Genomic DNA, 18,726 nt, shown 5'->3' with positions numbered 1-18,726 from the left:
GCAGTAGGCGTAGCAATGCAGGATCCTCCGGAGGAATCCTGGATAGGAGAGTCAGTCATGCCAGTGACATGGCCTGCAGGACTACTTCCGATCCTGACTAAGGAGGAAATTGACGAGGAGGGAGTTGACGGTGTGGTTTGCAGGCGCTTGGATACAACAGGACAACGGGATTTAGGTGTCCCTGGACTGCTTACGGTCTTAGCCAAAGTTTCTGAACTTGACAGTAACTTTTTATGAACGCGCTGCAGGTGCCGTATAAGGGAGGATGTTCCTAGGTGGTTGACGTCCCTACCCCTACTTATTTCACCTTTACATATGGTACATATGGCAAGACAGTTGTTGTCCGGATTTGGATAGAAATATTGCCAGACCAAAGAGGTGGAATGTTTGGTCTTCTGCCCAGGCATGACCGTGATGGGCTTTTTCATCCCACGGACAACAACTGTCTCCCCCGGAGCCTGATTTAAACAAACCACATCACCATCAGAATCCTCCTCGCCAACTTCCTCCTCAGCGCCAGCTACACCAGTATCCTCATCCTGTTGTACTTCAACAGTGACATCTTCAATTTGCATATCAGCAAGTGGACTGTGGGTGCTCCTTTCAGCACTTGCAGGGGGCGTGCAAATGGTGGAAAGAGACACCTCTTCCCGTCCAGTGCTGGGAAGGTCAGGCATCGCAACCACCACCACACTTGGACTCTCCTTGGGGATTTGTGATATCTTCTTAGAAAGCACAGTTCTTCGCTGTGCTTTTGCCAGCTTAACTCTTTTGATTTTTTTAGTGGGAGGAGGGCTTCCATCGTCATGTGAAGCTGAACCACTAGTCATGAACATACTAGGGATCGACCTTAGCCGTTCCTTGCCACTCCGTGTCGTAAATGGCATATTGGCAAGTTTACGTTTCTCTTCAGCTGATTTAAATGTCTTTTTCAAGGTCATTTTCCTGAACTTTGCCATTTGGGATTGTATGTGCCCTCTACTATGACATTGGGCATCGGCCTTGGCAGACAACGTTGATGGCATGTTATCGTCTATGTCATGACTAGTGGCAGCAGCTTCAGCACTAGGAGGAAGTGGTTCTTGATCTTTCTCTATTTTATTTTTATCGGAGAAACTTTGGTCCTCCATTTATGTTATATCGATTTGATATATACGTGCGGCTAAACACAGAAAAAAATTTTTTTTTTGCTTTGGACAGGAGTGTACTTTGGGGGTTACAGCACCCTTAACGGTCAAGCCAGCCGGCCCATTACTTATGACACAGGCGCACGCTTGGCACTACTTTGTTGATGCACGTGCGGCTACTGCGCACACAATTCACAAACACAGAAAATATTTTTTTTTTTGGTTTGGACTGGAGTGTACTTTGGGGGTTACAGCACCCTTTAACGGTCAAGCCAGCCGGCCCTTTACTTATGACACAGGCGCACGCTTGGCACTACTTTGTTGATGCACGTGTGGCTACTGCGCACACAATTCACAAACACAGAAAATTATTTTTTTTTTGGTTTGGACTGGAGTGTACTTTCGGGGGTTACAGCACCCTTAACGGTCAAGCCAGCCGGCCCTTTACTTATGACACAGGCGCACGCTTGGCACTACTTTGTTGATGCACGTGCGGCTACTGCGCACACAATTCTCAAACACAGAAAATATTTTATTTTTTTAGCACTTGGGGGGAGCACCCCTGATGGACAGAGCACCCCCTGGACAACACTACAGCACCCCTTTAGGACTGGGACACTGCACAGGACTTTGGAGTGGACACAGCCCATAAGGAGAACTGACTGCACAACACAGTCCAGCCAGCCCCTATGGACTTTGAAGTAGTGGACACAGCCCCTATTAACAACAGCAGCACAACACAGCCAGCCCCTATGGACTTTGAAGTAGTGGACAACAGCAGCACTACACTACACTACACTACACAGCCCTAACTCCCACCCTCCCTCTTCACTGTCCACAGCCGAGTGAGAAAATGGCGCCGACGCGGGTACCTTATATAGGATCCAAAACCCGCGAGACTCGGAAGGCGGGATGATGACGTTTTGCCTCGATTTCAGATCCGAGTCAGACGGGAAAAGTCGAGCCTGACTCGGATCGGACTGGGCTCGGGGGGGTTCAGATTTCAGAAATCCGAACCCGCTCACCCCTAATATATATATAATCATACCTCCCAACATTGGATGAATTGCATTCAGGATATCTGCGTGCTGAAGGCGCACACGTGCTCCCAAAAGGGGGCGTGGTATATATGTAAAGGGGCGTGGCCTAGTGGCACGTCCCTTTTGCACAGGGCCGGATTAAGGGGGGGCGACAGGGGCAATCATCCCTGCGCCCCCATACCTGAAGGGCCCCCACACCCATCGGGGTTAAAGTGAACCGGAGGAGACAGAACCAGTTCCGCCTCATCCGGCCAACCCAACCCCGGCACCGCAGGGAGGCACCATTTGCCAGACGCCCGCTGAGATTGTAATCAGTGGGCGCCCAGCTCCCTCCCCGCAGTGGCAGCCGGAGACTGGAGCTCACTTGTGAGCTCCGGGCTCTGGCTCACGCAGTGCACTATGGGAAAGACGTCATGACTCATGACGTCTCTCCCATGGTGCAGAGGAGCAGCCGGGCGACGTGGACTGCAGCGGCAGTGGGAGCTGGAGCGGGGCTTAAGGTAAGTAACAGCTCTTTTTTTATTTTGTGCAAGTGGCTTTTTGTACTGGGGGCATTACTTGGGGAGGGGGGGCATTACACCTGGGGGCATTACTCGGTGGGGAGGGGGGGCATTACACCTGGGGGCATTACTCGGTGGTGGGGGGCATTACACCTGGGGGCATTACTCAGGGGGCATTAATATTTGGGGCATTATTATTGGGGCTCTACTACTTGAAGGCAGGGCATTATACTGGGGCACTACTACAGAGGGAGCATTACTATTAGGGGCACTAATACAGGGGCATTACTACAGGGGGTATTACTACTGGAGCCACTACCACAGGAGGCACAACTACAGCGGTATTACTATTGGGCACACATAGGGGGCATGACTACTGGTGGACATTACTATTGGGGGAACAACTACAGTGGTATTACTACTGGGGGTATTTATACAGGGGGCATAACTACAGGGGGCATGACTACTTGGGGCATAACTACAGGGGGCATGACTACTTGGGGCATAACTACAGGGGGCATTACTACTTGGGGCATAACTACAGGAGACATGAGTACTTGGGGCATTACTACTTGGGGCATAACTACAGGGGGCATGACTACTTGGGGCACTATTAATGGGAGAATTGCATAAAGGGCACCACTACTGTAGGCACTGACACTACTGAGATCCCCACTGTGCATACTCATAGTTCGTCACATTTAATACGGGCCCCCACATGTTTGTTGCCCAGGGGCCCCCACAGACCTTAATCCGACCCTGCTTTTGCATCATTGCTGACTGCGATCCCTCAGGCCTCGCCCGCCACTTCCGCGCGGTGCCGCGCTGCCTCCTGGTGATGAGAGCCTAGCGAGATGATGATGTCATCATCTCGCAAGTGCTCCGCAGTGGTACGGCTGCAGCCTGTAAGTAGTGACACACTCTGTGTACAATTGTCACACAGACAGTGTGCGATCATGCGGAGACAGAGACCCGTCCAACCACGAGCCGCTGCCGCCCTGTGCCCGCTGCCAGCGATGGTTTGAGAAGTGGCTAATAAAAACACAAGTTGAAGAAAACAATCGGCAGTGTGCTTCCATCGGCCCAGGTCCCCTGCAATGGCCCTGCCCGGGTAATCTGTACCCGCCCCCCCCCTCTCTGCGCCCCTGCATCCAACTAGTTGATTGGTTGGAATGAAAATCTGGTAACGTATGGGAGTAACTGATGATCAGCAATTTGCTCCTAAATGCCATAAAACAGATGAAAATGGTCGTTCAGACAAGTTTGTTAAATGTTTGATCTAAACAAATTGTTCAAACAACAGTTTTGTCCACTTTCCGGCATTTGGGAGCAAATTGCTGATTGTCATTTGCTTTTATACCTTACCAGATTTTCATTCCAACCAATCAACTATTTGGACGGTTGGACAGAAAATCTTTACGTGTGTGTGTATGCAGCTTTAGTGAGTACTTGATCTTGCAATGTATTGAATGCTGACTACACTTGGTCAATTAAACACAAGACTCGTAGGTCGACCCTTCTCTAATGGGATAAGTATAATGGATCTACAGTGATTTACAGGTGCATTTCCCTGATTTAAAATCAAAGTCCCCCTACCTTTTCTGTTTATGAACTCTTACAATAATAATTTAAATAGTCTTGTATTATATATGAGTTAACTTTCTATATATACTGTAATGAGTGTGTCTATGCCATTTACAGCAGACAATGTTATATGAACTTAACTACAGTATTTGACACATTAGGGCTGATTCTGAGTCCCATGCAAAATAAGAGAGTTTAGGCCCTGCATGTCCAATTTTAACCAACAGCCACCACCGGTTCTGCCCACTTGTACTTAGATGCCCCATGGTGGCTCATTAGATGGGCCACTTCTTGAACTGTCCTATTCTGTAATTGCAATTGCCAACAGTGCTTTTGTCCCGATTATTGTATATACAGAGTCACAGTACAAATGTATAGCAGGAAAGTGTAAGGGGCGTTCTTGGAGGGTAACAGGGAGGCAACGTGGGGGGGGGGTAAAAGGATGTATGGAGCTGCTGCTTCTTACAGGAGTGTCGCAAGTGTGACGCTGAAAGCGGCTGCATACGAAGACGCTCTACCGCTGCCATAAGAGCCCTGCTCAGATGGAGAAATTGTGTAACACCCACCCGAGAGTCAGTGCTAAAGTCTGTTATGAGTGTGATGTCACGTTATAGTTTCTTACCAGTTCCCCAGCTCTGGATAGTCCTGGAACCGTTCTGATGGTAAGTAGTAGATACAGGCAATAGGGTACACTTACAAGAAGTATTTATTTAGCAGCTTTTTTTATACGATAAAGGCAATTGTTCACACCAACATTCAGTAAAACAATTACATTACAAAGAATGGACACTTTTAACAGAATAAAGATACACTTTGATCCGTTTTTTTATTATGGCTGGAACTCTAGAATCCGCATCCAACTGTGGAAGTAACGGGTTAATGGTACACATGCATATAATTGTCACATTCAAATGGCATAACTCAGCATGAAGAAAGGTTAACGACAGTTAATTGGTGCACCAAGAAAACAAAAACAAAGGCACTCATTCAGACCCGGACGCAAGTGGCCGTTCGTACGTTGGGCAAACGTAAAGAAATATTTAAATTCAGGCACACGCTCGTATTTTCGTTCGCATCAAAACATCCTCCCCATACTCAGGCGACCCCTCCTCTAACTAACGAGCGTGCCAAATAGTGAGCGTACATCCCCGAAGTGGTTTGAAGGGAACGCACGCACTAGTACTACCCGGAAGTTGGCCTGAGACATTTCGATTAACTGCTCGTTTATTCTGCCTACCTCCCTCAATCGTAACATGCCAATCAATATATCAATTAGCTTAATTGGTTTTGTTTTTTTTTAAACAATGCAATCAACTTTATTTATGTCCGTGTTTGTGTTTACCCGCAGAATACGTACGGCTGAAACATTCGCTTTTATTTGTCAAAATACATGTTAACCCCTATTAAATAATTGGTCTATTTGTTTTTAGCCCCGCATATTTCATGGAGTTCATTTCTTTATGTAAATTTGCTTGTCACTGCATTAAGCCTATCATAAGTCTCCTCAGATTTCTGGCCCTGTCGAACACATGACTCATACACTAACCAATAGAATTGCTCCTGTTAATTTCCTAAATACATTAGCCAATCATAAAATTTTTGACCACTTTATCAAAAATGATTTTTAAGAAAAACTCCATTGCCATCATGAGAGCCTCCGCATTCACCAGGCGCGAGCTGCTGGTGCTTACGGAGGTGATGGATCGGTGGATAACCAGCCAGCCTCCGCCCATCACCAACCGGGAGAAGCGATCCGCATATGCGGAGGTTCGGGCCCGCCTGCGCTCCTTCGGCTCACGCCGCCATATCGGGTAGCTGGAGCGCAGGTGGTCGGACCTGCAACGGCGGACGCCCCGCTTGCTGGCATGCTTTCGCATGCAGATCGCTGCGAGTAAGTTTAATGGATTGTGGTTTTCATGTTTGTCTTTGTGGCCCTAACTGCATGGCCATGTTTTCCGTGTCTTTCATATTTATTCATTCTAATCCTATCTGCATGGCCATGTTTTCCGTGTCTTTCATATTTATTCATTCTCCTCCTATCTGCATGGCCATGTTTTCCATGTCTTTCATATTTATTCATTCTCCTCCTATATGCATGGCCATGTTTTCCATGTCTTTCATATTTATTCATTCTCCTCCTATCTGCATGGCCATGTTTTCCGTGTCTTTCATATTTATTCATTCTCCTCCTATCTGCATGGCCATGTTTTCCGTGTCTTTCATATTTATTCATTCTCCTCCTATCTGCATGGCCATGTTTTCCGTGTCTTTCATATTTATTCATTCTCCTCCTATCTGCATGGCCATGTTTTCCGTGTCTTTCATATTTATTCATTCTCCTCCTATCTGCATGGCCATGTTTTCCCTGTCTTTCAGATGTATTCATTCTCCTCATTTTTTTTTTTTTTTTTGGTTTTGGGGGTGCATTTGAAATTGATTTTGTTTGCGGATTTGTGTTGGAACTAACCACAATTTGTTTACCATCTTTTAGGGGCCCAGCGAAGACTATGCCATCAGCGTCCCGCCAGACGGCGAGCACGGCCACTCTCCCCCACCCCCAGCCAACACTCCAACTCCACTCCTTCCCCTATTCCCCCCTCCTCCCCAGCCTTCCTACACCCTCAGCCAGATTTTTCTAGACTCCTTCCCCTCCGTCCCAATTCCCCCTCTCCTCCAACCACCCCTCTTCGAATGACCCCCTCCCTGGAGTCGGTCATTACACCGCCCCGATCTTTGGGGAATGGACCCACCTCCGAGGAGGACGATGGAGGTCCTTCGGTGCTTGGCGTTGGGTCTTCCGGTATGTTTTTTTTTGCTGTTTTTTATCGACACAAACTGTTTTTTTTTGGTTTATAATTTTTTTTTATTTTTTTTTTCCCAAAAATAAGTGGTTTTGGTCGATTGCCGTAACCTGTTACTGCTGTTTTCAACATACACATAGCACACCTGTCTGAATTTGGACATAGGCCTTGTATTTTTGCCCTACACCATTTTAGTGTGATGATTTTTAATGCAGTTTTGTTAAAATGTTTGTTGGTTTTTTGTTTTTTTTAATTGATTTTTTATGTGGTTTCACTATTGTTGTATTAATCCCCATTTTTTTCTCACCCACAGAGGAACAGAGGCTTCGGGCAAATTTAGCCGGATGTGTGGCCCAGATGCACAGCACTATCATCGGGGTGCTGGTGGTCCTTGACCGTATGTCGGTCCTCCTTAGGGAGTAGTTTTTTTTTTTTTTCACCATTCTGTAAATAAATTGTTTTGTTTGAAGTTACGTTCTGGCTCATTCGTTTTGTCCCAACCACATATTGTTTACCCTGACATAAGTAGAGTGTTCCTGCAAGGATTTCACATTTGGGCCAATAAGAGTGTGTGTTGTATTTTTGGGTCAAACAGCCACAAGAAACACCTAACAGTACAAATCTGATTTCCCTTTTTTGGTGTAGTCACAATTAGATACTTCTACATTTTCCAGGTTCCTAGTTGGTGTGCAAGCAGCTTAGGGCAATATTACAAAGCAAAAGGATTGTACAGGCTTCCTTTTGGTGTTGGTTTGGACCCTGAATAAAGGAATCATTTTTGCTCAAATGGCGTCAGTACTGGATTACCCCTTAGTCAAATGTTACGTGTGTGAACCTGGTTACACTTGGTGGTAACGTTACAAAAAAGGGACAACATTTCACTCTAAAAACATTTATTACCAACATAACAGAAAATTCAAAGTGGTCACTCACAAACAAAACACACAGTGATAATCTCAAATACAACACATACCAAAAAACAAACATCAAAAAAAAACAATCAAGAACTGGTTGACGAAGGACCATGCCAACATGATTCCACATATATGGCGTGGCAATAAGTGTTCCAGAATATAGCCACAAAATATCCACATACAGGTTTTGTAAGGGTAGCAGGAAGTAGTCATCGTTGGAGTGCCAAAGATTATGTCAAAAAACAGAAGAGGGAGAAAAAAATTAGCAAAAAATTAGATGCTCTCAAACAAACCCAACCACATTAGGTATCAACACTGTTTTTTTGCAAATAATTACCTAAAAAATCTGGCCACCACATCATCGCGTATGGCCCCCCCACATACTGACCTCCGACCAACCTCGGGGGGGCCATTCTCAGGTAAGGCATCCTCTGGCTGCATTGGGACACCACTCCTTATGGCGATGTTGTGAAATATCCCACACAGGACCACAATTTTCGAAACCATATCCGGCAAATACATGAGTTCGCCACCAGAGTGGTGGAGGCATCTGAATCGGCCTTTTAAAAGGCAGATACAGCGCTCCACCACTTGCCTGGTGGCTGTAAGTGCAGAATTATACTCACTTTGTGGCCCTGGTGTGGGAGCCAAATAAGGAGTGAGCAGCCAGGGCGTGCAAGGGTAGCCACTGTCTCCTGTGAAAACAAAAAGACAACATCAGGCTCACTCTGTATGAAGCTTAACATTGTTATGTACTAAAGGTCTCCACTTACCCAGAAGCCACGCATCACCAGCTTGTAGGTTGGTTAATTTGTGCCATATCCCTGATTGCCGGATGATGAAGGAGTCATGTGCACTTCCTGGTAATTTTGCATTCAGGGACAGGATCTGGAGGGAGGCATCATATACCACCATTACATTGAGGGAGTGATAGTGTTTACGGTTTCTAAAGATTGCCTCCAGCCATGCTGGAGGCTGAAGTGGTATGTGAGTACCATCCACAACCCCTATGATGTGTGGGAAGCCAGCTATTTGGTAAAAATTGGCCTTGGCCACACTAAGGGCACCCATATCCAAAGGCATTTGAATAAAATGATGGAGGTGCTTGAAAAGTGCCTCCATCACTGCCCTCAGGATCCGGGAAAAGGAGGATTGTGAGATGCCCGCCACTATTCCCACCATTGTTTGGAACGATCCTGAGGCACAGAAATGTAACACCGCCATTAATTGCGTAAGTGGTGGAATTGCTGTAGGACTGTCAATTTGCCGCTCAAGATCACTCTCTATTAATGAGAGAGTGTCTGTGATAATTTTTGGAGGAAGACGGTATCATCTTAAAACCTCATCATCTGGCATTCCAAAAAGGGTGACACGTGTTCGAAATATCTGGGGCCTTGCACGCCTACGATGCCTACGCCTGGGACGAGATTGAGGTTGGTCGGCTTCCGGGAGCAGGGCCAGAACAATCCGACCCAAATCAACCTGAAATGACAACATTGGAAGGTCAGCCTTTTTACAACACCCAATAAAAATACATGTAACTTTGCTTTCAAATACCATCCATTGATGCTTACATGCCGGGGTATTGTCATGATATGTTGTAACTGCAAATAATAACAACAAAAATATACATCATTTTATGCTGGCCATGTCATTATCACAAATTTAAGCAACACAAAACATAAAAGGGGACACACACACATTTGGCCCAAGAGCAAAACGACGTTACGCACACTACGTCAAATAGTGGCCAAATGTAATCAACCAATGCTCCAGGCGACAAAAAACATTATTAAGGGATGAATACACATTTCACAATGCGCTAATTAGTTCACAAATACAGGGCACAATAGCAAGTAGTAAAAATGCGCTAATTAGTTCACTAATACAGGGCACAATAGCAAGTAGTAAAAATGCGCTAATTAGTTGGCTAATACAGGGCACAATAGCAAGTAGTAAAAATGCGCTAATTAGTTCGCTAATACAGGGCACAATAGCAAGTAGTAAAAATGCGCTAATTAGTTCGCTAATACAGGGCACAATAGCAAGTAGTAAAAATGCGCTAATTAGTTCGCTAATACAGGGCACAATAGCAAGTAGTAAAAATGCGCTAATTAGTTCGCTAATACAGGGCACAATAGCAAGTAGTAAAAATGCGCTAATTCGTTCGCTAATACAGGGCACAATAGCAAGTAGTAAAAATGCGCTAATTCGTTCGCTAATACAGGGCACAATAACGCCGCCAAAAAAAAATAACAAATAACACAGAGTTCAATTTGGCAAAAAACAACGTAACATGTGGAAGGCCAACCAAAGTTGCGTACAGACAAACAAGAACATTCCCTAAACAATTTAACACATGAACTTACCAAGAGCTAATATCTAAGAAACCAGACCAAAATGTCTTTGGGGCAGAGTCAAAAAAAAACCTAAGAGAGATGAAATGACGGAAAAGACATATTAAAAAATCGACACCACAATGAGAGACAAATTGCCACGAAGTTATACTTCCCCAAACTTACCAAAACTGGAAACGAGCCAAAAAACCAAAAGTGAAAAAAAAGGAACGGAAAACCAAGAAAAACCGCAAACCGAAAAAAAAAACACAATAAACGCAATCTCCTAAACCAGCCAACAATCAACTCCAACCAACGTAACCTCCAACATTCAATAAACGCCACCTCGAGTCGAAACGCCCCAAACCATAAATAGTGTTTCGTTACCCGCCCAAATTAAGGAAGGATCAGAGGAACGCACAATCAATGATGCGGCCGCAAAATAAGGACGCATGTATAAATACGTCACGAGACAAAAACACAATTCTGGTGTATTTCTATTTGGAACAACACACATGGATACAGACCAGGAAAACAATGGACAACAGTCCCGCGGTAAGTCTTCCATGCATTTTGACTCAATGATTAATTATAAACATATTATTGTGCAAGTTGGGAAGTTGAGATTTCTTCAAATTACCCAAAATAGGTGAGGAGGATGACATGGAAGAGGCTGCTGGGCCCAGTAATCCGGGCAAAGCTGCCAAAAAGAAAAGGCAGCCACAATTCACAAGAAAGGAGATGGAGGTTTTGATTCAGAAGTGTGTGGACATCCTGCCACAGGCAGACAGAAATATGAGTGCAAGCCAGAAGTGGAAAATGTGGGAAGAGGTAGCCGTGGATGTCAATAGGGTGGGGGATTATGTCCGTCTAGCCCGGGATGTCAAACGGCGGTAAGTAAACACTTGACCACCCTAAAACCAAAAACCAAATCAAATAAAAAGTAATGGTTCCAATTTAACCCACAGATGGCAAGACTTCAAATATCGCCTGAAACAAAAAATGGCACACAGGGCTATGCATGCAAGGGGGACAGGTGGAGGTCCCACCCCTGTGTCATTGGAGTTTACGGATTTAGAAGAGCTGGCACAGGGGTGTGTGCAGCCTGTGGAGGTGTTTGGAGTGTCCAACATGGATACGGACATGCCAGACTTTGCGGCTCCTCATGTTGTCCCAGGTAAATGTTGTGATGTCACCAACTGTGAAATGTTATTGTGCCAATATGTCGATTCTAATGTGAGTCTTTTCTCATTTTTCCAACAGAGGCACAGGCGGATGAGTCTGCTCCATAGGGGAGCCTTGGCCGCAGAATTTCTGCTGGCTCTGCAGGGGAGGAACCAGTACCCACGGCTGAGGACCCTGCAGAAGCCAGTCCAGGGCAATCCCCCTCGCAGGCAGTGTCCCTCCTCACAGAACTCAATTTAAAATCGGATTTCCATACGGAGATTCTGCAGAGGATGGACGCCAGTCTGGTACGGGTGGCTGAGGCCCTGGAGCAAAATGCTGCGGCCAACGTGACCATTGGTCAGGCCCTGGTGGAAAATAATAGGGCCAACATCCGCATCGCCACTGCCCTGGAGCAGCTCGTTCGCCAGCACATGGTGGAGCCGACCTCCCTTCCTGCCGGAACATCAGGATCCTCCACCTCTGGCACAACATCAGCCAATCCTCCAAATGTGCCTAGCCCTGTGCCTAGTCCAGAGGCCACAACATCTGTCTCTGGACAGGCCAGCCCGATGACATCCCGGACCCGGTCTGGCGCCCTCCCTCCCCCAGCCAAACGGACGAAAAAACGGTGACACCATTGGCTACTTTTCCCACACTCCTTCTGTGCTTGCCTCATATTCCTTTCTGGCCAAAACTTCCCTCTCCTTTCTTGTGAATTGTTTTTAATTTTTACATTTACGTTTATTCAAAAATTATTGTTTGCACAATTAATAAATATTGTGGAACACTGCCCAAAATGTTGTAGTTCAATATGTGTTTTTTTTATGGGTGGATACAAATAAATTTTCCAGAAATGTACGACTTTGTATTCTGACATTATTGACAAAATGGGTTACTTTTAATCCGGGCCCACAAGCCAACAACGTTAAAAAACAAAAATTACACATTGTAAAAAAAGTGCTCGTTAAGGAACGTTTTAAACATTACCTAAGGAGTAAAAAACACCTTGCAAACACAAAATGAGGGACCAAACCTAAACATGATGACATTATTGTTACAATAGTCCAAAAATGAACACATTGCGGCCAAAATACACCCCCCCAAATGTACGCTAATTGATTGTGTAATCCTGACATTAGCAGCTATGATTTCCACCTGCGTTCGGTTTTGTGCTATCCAAAAAAACTGCTTTCCAAACACATACCAAGCCGGTTTTCAATCCAACACTAATTGAGTTTCTGACAAGCCGTGATTAATCGATGCAACATCGTGGAGTGCCGGGACGGAGGAGAAGGCCATCGCCACTGTGGTCGAGTTATCCAGCCCCTAAGCTGTGCGAGCATTTTGAAGGGAAAGAGGATCATCCAGTGACGTATGAGTTTGTACGAACACATTTGACGTTCGCATTTGTTAATGTATGTACGCCCCAAAAACGCCTCGCCACGCCTGCGTTTTTCCATCTCCACCCCCGTCAACGCCCAAAAACGGCCTGTTCTGTCAATCACATTTGACATGTCACTTCCTGTACGCTATTTGACGAACGAGACAAAAAAACCTCGCAATCTGCCGTACGCACATGCGCAGTGCAACACCGACGCATGCGTGGTTACTCAACATCGGAACGCAACGAGCGTATTGCCTCTAACGAACGGCTCTGAATCAGGGCCAAAGTCTCTAGTTCTAGCCCTGCATGCAAGGAATTATCTGTCTATTAGACAGTATCGCAATGTTGCCCGGGTTGGCGGTTAAGTTTGCAGAAATTAGTCAATATGTCCGCTATTTATGCCAAATCCTGCACTGTGTTTTTCTTTAATCAATTACAGTTTAGTTTTTTTTAGGAGATGTGGATATTTCCAAAGTAATCCTCTCTGCCTGCTCTTGTTTGATAATGTTGATAGCTGACCTGAGTACTGTGTTTTATGCAACACTATCTCCTTAGAAACTGACTTGTAACTGAATAAGCTCAATTTAAGTTAATTGTAGCAGTATCTTCTGGCTACTCTTATCCTGGCTTATGGTCTCTATGGAGTTCTATACAAAGGTCACTTTATTAGAATAATGGAAAGTCCTATGGGGACACAGATATGAGGTGGAGCGCTTCACTGCTGTTTATCTACACTCTTGTCCTTTCCACAGATGTAATATAAACTTCTGCACTGTAGTGGTTATCAATTGAGGAGAGTTAAAGCAGTCTGCTGATTTATTTATTCAAGTTGACTCCTCACTTGTGCTGCACTGCTGTTGTGATTAATTACTCTTGCCTATATAATGTAGTCTTGGAGGACTATCTGCACTGCTGCATGAGTCTATTAATGTTTCCCCAGCCGCTAGTCCCTTTTTAGCCGGGAGCTAATTTGACTGATGGGTGTAAAATAGCAGGGATTGGATTTATTACTCACTGCTCCGCCTCTGTCCTGCTCGGTTCAATGGAAGTCGCGCCTCAGCTCTCGGCACTCTCTGGCCCAGCTGTCCATCACCAAGAAGGGGGAAGGCTCAGGGGCGGCCCCTGTTGATGCTGCTTCCTCCCGGCAGTGTCCGGTGCAGTTCTTTGGCTGCTCCGCACTCGGACTTCCTGCTGTCAGCGACGATTCTCGCCGCTCACACCGATCCCGGCAAAGGTTTTTCTCACAGCGCACTCCGGTAAGTCACGTCTCCTTCACCTCAGGGAACACACTCCTAGCGGCCCCCGCGAGTCTCCCTCTTAAAGCCGCGGTCGCGTGCAGGTCCACTTTCCCGCTGCCCGCATGCCCCGCTCTGCCCCCTGGACTCCGTTAGGCAAGCTGAGAAGCACTCTCCCCTTTTAACACTCACAGTGTCCTGTCCCAGTTGCATGCCCCCCCCATTGCCTCTTAGTCCAGTTAGGGTGGGCTGCACCAGGTTTTCCTTTGCGAAAGTTAATTGTAACTGGCCACTTCAACATAACACGTATTTCAATAAATCAACTTGCCTCTGCAGCTATTTATTACAGTGTAAATATATGAATTATTGTTTTAACATGCGGACATATATTTTTTAACCATGTATTATATAACATAGGAACTGAACTGTACCCTCTAGGGGTATCACAATTGCACCTGCTAGGACGACCGATGTTGGCATCTAATGATGAACCAAGCATTATTTCAGTGTCTACAGAAGCTACAAGTTGGCGTTTCAGTCCTCGCACATTCGGACGCATGGATGTACACCAGGGAGTGGCTGTGTAGAAGCGTTAGCATAAAGACGCTGTCGCGTTTATGTCCGACTAGGACGATTTACTAAAGCTTCTAAAGCAGACAAGTGGTGGTGGTGTTGCCCATAGAAACCAATCAGATTGTAGCTATCATTTCTCTATTGCATGCAAGAAAATGATAGACAGAATCTGATTGGTTGTTATGGGCGATAAAACTAGAAGCTTTAGTAAATCTACCCCTCAGTAGGTGACTAAGGGGCATATTCAAATAGCCACAGGGTTTACCTATTGAAATAGTCGCACCGGACCTATTCAATTGGCGGGGATTCCTCGCGCACAAGTCAACGTACTTGGACTTTACTTCGCAGCTCATGGAGGTGTGAGGTAAAATCCACGTATAGACCAGCAAATCGGGCTCATGCATGGGGAAAAAACCTATTGATTCTGCAGTTTACATGGAATCGGTGTGTTTCCGCACGAGAGTCCAGATTTTTCGGAAGGGTAAAAAGGCTAATTGAATAGCTTTTCCCCGCAACACGGGGATTTTGGCCAGCAGTTAGTCCCGGGGGAACCCCGCTGCTAATTGAATATGCCCCTTAAGTACACATGGTAAGGGATGTGAATTAAATGTAGCAACTGATCGGACATCCTCCCCTCCTGCCATTCTGTGCATCTGGTTCATTTCTGGGCAGCACAGATGAAGTAATGGTTAGCATTACTGCCTCACAGCACTAAGGTCATGGGTTCAATTCCCACTATGGTCCCAACTGTGTGGAGTTTATATATTCTCCCTGTGTTTGTGTGAGTTTCCTCCAGGTACTCCGGTATCCTCCCACACTCCAAAAATATACTGGTAGGTTAATTGGCCCCCAACAAAAATGAACTCTGTGTGTGAGCATGTGGTAGGGAATATAGATTGTAAGCTCCATTGTGGCAGGGACTGATGTGAATGGCCAGATATTCTCTGTAAAGCGCTGCGGAATATGTGTGCGCTATATAAATAACTGGTAATAAATAATTTTTGAACTCACGTTTCCCTGAGTCACAGGGCAGCGCATATGTATGTAATTATTTATTTCCAACACATATTTTATTTATATGCGTACACGTGAAATTAGTGAAGAGGGTGAGAAGTCATTCCATATAGAAAACATGTCCGCACTAAGTACTGCTTTCAGAATAGCTCTTGCATCACTTTTATTCATAATTCACTTAATTTGGTACAGAAGCTGAGCCACATCTTACTGTATTACAGCTAATTTAGGAGGAGTGAGAGATGAAAGTGGGACATCACAATACTGCTGCAATAACATCTACATCACCTACCAACACACTATACTCTATATGCCGCATACAGTATAGAGTGCTCTAATGGATTTCAGGGAACCTAACATCAAAACATAACATCAAATACGTCACAGAGAATGTACATCTTGCCGGAGAAATAGTCTAGGTACAAACATGGCCTTATTTCCTCTTATAAGACTCAGTGGATTTTCACTGGGAATCTGAGCCACAAAAATGCATCCGTACTGCAGGCTATGATCGTACAGCCCTGGTATTCTGTGTATGTAATAGTTGTCATTTCTATTTACCTGCATACTGGAGAAGTGTTTTTCTCTCTGCTCAGAAAGAGCCACAGGCAGCAGTCTGAATTCCTAGGCAGCATGTTAAATATACAATGTAGCTGATTGATTCTATTTTGGCAAACCGTTGCTTGCACAGTTTATTAACAATGAGTATGTTGTATAATTATTTCATCTAAGTATGTTTGAGCTTTTGACACCAAACTTTCTCCAGCCCAACAGTACCTCCATTGTAAGTCACTCTCTAGTAGGTATTGGACACTTTATGAAACATTATAAAGTGTACAATTAGACGCTATTATTTTTTCATATATATCAAAAGAAATGCTTTTGCTCAGGTTAATAACATGGAAAGCCTTGCAAGGGTGCAATTTGGCTTTACAAGTGAGCATCTACTCTCAGAGATGTTTTCATTGTAATAATATGTTCACTTGGCAATGTACAGTTTATTTCCATCTTCATCTCTGATAAAGTCCCCGCTGGGATGGAACGCATTGAGGGCCTGATTCAGGGACAGTCGCAATGCAGATATTTTGCAGAATGAATTATTATTTGCTATTGCGCACGTGCGAACACTGCACTGCACACGCACAGTGATTGTTATGTGATTACGTTCCTACAGAGGAACTATTCGCATAGATTCTGATTGTCGGCTATTACTGAGAGCAGAGTTCAGGAAACTCCAGACAAGGGCCAGAGAGATGCAGTAAGCCAGTTCTGCTCAGCAGGGAGGCGCCGGGCTGGAGAGATTACTGATCCGGGGGACCCGCCGAACACTTCCTGCCAGCCACTGCTTGGATGACCTTTATAATACTATTACTAACTGTCAGGTTTTGATGACTGGCCCCTCCTCTAGGACCACCCACCAATAAGCTGCATTTTCCTGTCTCCCAAATCCGCCCCCTCCTTCTCTTCCTTTTCCCCTCCCCTGCATTTACCTAGTATGCTGAGAGTGACTTCAGCCATGGTCAGGGAGTCCGCTGCCTTTGATGATACCATAAAAAACTGCCTTTGTGCCAAGCTGGAGGAATACATTATTTGAAGACACAAGGAGCAGTGCCCCAAGCCTCCCTCTCCGTACTGGTCATTGTGGGCGTTATGCCATTGCCTTGGAGAGGAAGCGTAGAGTCAAACTATGTGAGTCCCCACCACTTATCCTCTCTCCTCACGGGCGGGACCTGCTATTGTTACTGCACGCACCGCACAGTTCAGGAGGGAACAGCAACAATGTGAGTATAGCACATCCCTGTGTCTGCAACTCCCTTCCTACCCTCACCTCTATTCTGCCCCCCTCATTCCCCCCCCTCCACGTCAGTGGCAAACGTAGGATTTCTAGAGGGGGGTTTCCAAATGCTTCATTTTAGAGCAAGTGTGGCCACTCCATGAAGATATGCTCTCTACATGGACTGGCCACACTTGCCATTATAACCGGAAGTAGGGCTTCAATGTTTTTATTTCAAATGTGGGCTCCATTGCAGATCATTTGAGCAAGTTCGGGAGTCTGGGGGAGCACCAAAAGAACTGTGCACTGCTCTGGGTATATAGCATTCCTGCTAGGCTGTTTTAGCGGGGCGCGGCGCCCTGCCCTCCTTCTGGAGGGCAAAAAGCACCCTGCCCTCACAGCCTGCGGGTGCCGTCTTCACCCGCGGGTCGCAGTGTCCCGCGGGTGGAGAAATGTGCGGTGACCCGGCATCTATTCTCACTGTCTGCAGCGCTTGGGGGCTGCCCGGCGTGTCCGTAAGTGTCCGTAAGTGCCGGGTACGCCCCCAAGTATGACAAAAATGGGGCGCGTCTTATAGACATGCCCCCTTTTCATGGCCATGCCCCCTTTTTGGGCACGCGCGGCTACGGCGTGTGCACAGAGTTGCCCTCTCTAGCTCCGGCGCCCTGCCTGCTGCCGGAGCTAGAGTGAACACTAGATATATATGTACACATTGTTCTCCTTATGTACTGGATAGTGTATTGTTAAAGAGTATTAATAATTGACCCTATAGATGGTTTATTTCATTGCACCTCTAACTGCATGTTTTTCAGATCTCCTAGTAGTGCACAAATGTATTAATTTACTGGCTCACACATTTTAAAAGATCCACAGGTGCTGCTAATTATTTCACTTGTGGCATTGAGGGGATCTTAAAAACAATTAGCTTTAGTATTATATGCTATTTCTATTGTGGCCATCATGGTGGGCTGGGGCCCCTCCAGGCAACAGGAAACCCCTCTGTATTTGCCTGAAACCCCCCTGTATTTGCCTATGCTCCTCCTCCTCCCCATTCCCCCCCTCCTCTCTCCCCCATCTCCCTCCCGTCCTCTACCCCCTCTGCCTCTTCTCTCCTCCTCTAACCCTCACCTCTCCCCTCCAGTTAACCTTCTCCCCCCTCACCTGGAAACTGACACTATTTACATATGAACAAGAAGAAGAGACGATTCCGTACAGAACCAAATCTAAATAGATATATATTTTTATCTGTAAATTATTATTTTTTTATTTATAAACCA

The sequence above is a fragment of the Taudactylus pleione genome, unplaced genomic scaffold (assembly GCF_031769625.1).
Source record: "Taudactylus pleione unplaced genomic scaffold, aTauple2 ptg000206l, whole genome shotgun sequence".
Taxonomy (NCBI): domain Eukaryota; kingdom Metazoa; phylum Chordata; class Amphibia; order Anura; family Myobatrachidae; genus Taudactylus; species Taudactylus pleione.
This window is presented reverse-complemented; position numbering follows the sequence as displayed.